This window comes from Octopus bimaculoides, chromosome 2 (genome assembly GCF_001194135.2).
Source record: "Octopus bimaculoides isolate UCB-OBI-ISO-001 chromosome 2, ASM119413v2, whole genome shotgun sequence".
Lineage (NCBI taxonomy): Eukaryota > Metazoa > Mollusca > Cephalopoda > Octopoda > Octopodidae > Octopus > Octopus bimaculoides.
In genome coordinates, this window is record NC_068982.1 from 92,590,093 (window position 1) to 92,594,182 (window position 4,090).

The 4,090-nt window shown below is 36.0% G+C and overlaps 1 protein-coding gene across 1 annotated transcript in view; it reads right to left on the reverse strand.

Annotated features, from left to right (window-relative positions):
- The window catches only part of LOC106883994 (uncharacterized), a 63,738-nt gene that overhangs the window by 58,534 nt on the left and 1,114 nt on the right, over nt 1-4,090 (reverse strand). The window lies entirely within an intron of this gene.

The window sequence follows — 4,090 nt, forward strand, 5'->3', positions numbered from 1 at the left end:
TGCCCAGTAGGTGTTAACATAAAGCTGAAGATCAGTGAAAAAGAGAACACCTATGCTGAACTATTGAGAAATCTGCAGTTACTCTATCCAGATTACAAGTTCAAGTTTTTACTTGTAATTATTTGGGCCCTGGGATATGTAACACACTGCCTAAATTCCAATCTTGAAAAATTAGGCTTCTCAAAACCAGAAAGGAGAAAGCTAATTTGAAGACTACAGATCTAATCCATCACTGGAACTGTAAAAATTTGTAAAACGTTCCAGAAGTTTATCATTTAAATATATATATGAGCATGTCTAGATATGCATCTATATGCATGAGAATATATACATAAAACATACAAATCTGCACATACATACATACAAATCTGCACATACATACATACAAATCTGCACATACATACATACATACATACATACATACATACATACAAACAAAAATACCTTGTTGTTGATGTTGAAATTCCAATGAAGGGGCATTGGATCTAGGTTAGAAACCAGTTCTTTCTCTATTGGCAAGAAATCTTGAAATAAACTGAATAATGACATACATACATACATACATTGTACAAAGGTTGTTTGAATATGTTTCTCCAAGACCACTGCCAAACAAATGGTATGATAACTGATGAACTGACAGGAGGAAAAGCAGGAGTCTGGGGCTCTGTTGAACAGCTCCTCCTTGACAAAACTGTCCTTAAGGAAGCCAAGCAACATTACCATAATCTCTTAATGATTTGGCTAAACTACAAGGTGGTGTTCAATTAATAGATGATAGAATCACTACACCTCATCAAAGTATCAGCTGCTATAGGGAATACCATTGAAAGACTGACCACAACATGGTCCACACAGTTATCACTGACAACTACTAAAGCAACACCTATTTTTACAAACAGAATTAAGTTATCAACAGGCATATTCCAGGGTGATTGTTTATCTATAATGTTCTTTGTACTAGTAGTGAATTCCTTGTCAGTCCTGTTAACAAAATGCCAAGGCTACATGCTGGGATATGCAGAAAAGAATAAAATTAATGTCATCCATACATTTTTTGTTGATGTCCTAAAGTTTTATTATGGTAATATGATCAACATCAAGAGACAATTAGAATTAGTCACAACATTCTCACAAGATATAGGAAAGGAGTTTGGGCAAGATAAATGCTCATACGTGATAGTCAACCGGGGGAAGATTGTTGACCAGGCAACAAACATGTACATCAATGGCTTGTCTATCTCTCCTATCTCTAATGATGAAAGCTACAAGTATCTCAGAATCAATGAGAATGTTGCATATGTTGGTGCTGTGACTATAGCCAGAATAATAAAAGAGTACTGGAAAATATGGAACTCAGAGCTGTCAGCATTTAACAATACCTTCCATGCTGCAATTATATATCACAATGTTTTTGCAGTACCAGCACTAGTACCAACATTTGGGATTTTGGACTGGCACTTGATGCGATATACAGCCTGGACATGAAAACTGGAAAGATACTGACCACCACTAGCAACTTCCACATTAACAGCAACACTGATAGGATTTATGTGAGACAAAGTAATGGTAGTAGAGGCATAATGTCAGTCCAAGCAGCCTTTGAATGTAGCATTGTATCAGTCAAACAACACCTGCTGAACAGTAAAGAAAGAAATGAGTACATACTCAAAAGTGAGAGCAATAACATCCTCAGAGTTGGAAAAGAATCACTGTGCAGGTACTCTGAGAATACAACTAACCCTCATGCAACCCAAAGGAGGCTGGCCTACCTAAACAGAACCTTAGAGGAGAAGCAGGTATCATACCAACAAAAGGCAATGCATGGGTACATATCCCATAAGATAGAGGGCAACAACAGCATTGACAGGCAGAGTAGCATCTCTTGTCTTTCAATAGATATATTACATCCTACCTAGAAGGATATGCCTTCACTATCCAGGAATAAGAGATAACGACTAAATACCTGATAAACAAGAGAGACAAAGATACCACCAAACTTCCACATTGTGATAAAAAAAAAAGGTCAACTCTGCTAAACCAGTGTGAAAGATATCATCAACAGCTCCTTCAAAATGTCTACAAGATACTACCTGCCCCTGAGGTATGATGTAGTTGCAAAGATTATTTACAATGCTATCCACAGGAAGGCCTGCCCTGACATATACATCAAAGGATGTCAGAACCAGCAGGTATTCACACCTTTGAAAACAAAGAATATTGATGAAACACCCCAATAAATGCATCAATTCAGTGCAAACATAACAGACCTGATATTGTTCTGTGGGACAGGGAACTGTTGTAGAGATCAGCTGTCCAGCAGATGTAATGTGAATGGACAATCAAAAGTCCAGGAAAAAGAGAACATTTATGGTGAATTAATGTAGAATCTCCATCTGAGATTCTTATGGGAATAGATGCACACACTTGAGTGTATGCATCAACTGTTCAATAACCATACCAGCTCAATCACATATTTACAAACATTGGAACTTTCTTAAGTCAAAAAGTCTTGTTGCTTTGTTAGCAACCGGCTTGAACTCTCTTGAGATCTTAAATAAAACTCAAAGAAAAATCATGAATACATACATATATAAATGCGTGTGTGTGTGTGTGTGTGTGTGTGTGTGTGTGTGTGTGTGTGTGTGTGTGTGTGTGTGTGTGGCCTGATATCCAAGTCTATATGAAGAGCTTTGCAATGGCTGGACGATTCTCTGAATGTGCATCATATGCTACACACACACATACGTATATATGTATGTATATATTTATACATGGATAGTGACTGAGGGCGCTATTCAGCACCAGTATTGCTAGAAATAAGAGTCAAAACAATCCATAGCCACAATAACACACTGTCTAATTTACTGACAAGAGAAGCAAGCTCCCTGAGCACCGGACATAGCCAGTTTACCAGTGATTTTGCATTTACCTTAGTGTTCATCAGTGGCTCTCACCAGTGCCTTGGGTTAAACGCAACTTGCCTTGCCAGCTTATAAGATCACTATAGAAATCATATACTGATTTCATAAATAGTAAATGTGGAAATTATAAATAATAAGGGTCGCTTGTTAGCAATTTTTCAACTGAAAGGCAAAAATATGTCACTAAAGCATTTGAGGGCATTATTCAGCTCCAGTATTGCCAGGAATAAGAGTCAAAACAACTCATAGCCATCATTGTCAGTAAATAAAACAGTACATTATTATGGTTGTGAGTTGTTTTAACTCTTATTTCTAGCAATACTGGTGCTGAATAGCATCCTCAGTTGCTTTAGTGATGTACATACTTTTGCCTTTCAATTGAAAAATTGCTGACAAGTCACCCTTATTATACACACACACAGATATACATACATACATATATACACACACACACACATACACACACACACACACACACACACACACACATATATATGTATATATGTATATGTATATAAATTGAAGTGTACAGTATTATACATCCATTATGGCCAATCTTACTGAACAGTTTCGCACTAGAACTTCAATGGAGTGTTAGGTAACAATGTGATTATATAACCCTGCGCTCTTCATAAATGGCAGTTACAGAATAAAATATGGTGACTGCTCTGGTGCGTGTGGTTAATTGGCAAAATATGACCCTCCCCAAGTATAATATATATATATATATATATATATATATATATATATTCTTATACTTGGGGATGGTCATATTTTGCCAATTAACCATATGCACAATATGTTTGGTCTTTACATCAGTTTTATCCTGATTATTCATGTTCCTTTGTCATAGCTCTTCCATCACACATCCTGTGACATATTCAATGACTCTTTAGACCACGTGTCTCCTCTTGATAACAAAAAGAAACACGTGGGTTAAAGAGTCATTGAAGAGATTGTAGGATGTATGATGGAAGAAGTTTAGCAAAGACACAAAAATAATAATAATAAAGCTGAACTGAAGACCAAACATATAGTGCATGTGTTTAATTGGCAAAAGATGACGATCCCCAATTATAACAATATCTGTTTCAACACATGATTTCACATCAAGAGTCTTGCAAAATATATATATATATATATATATATATATATATATATATATATAA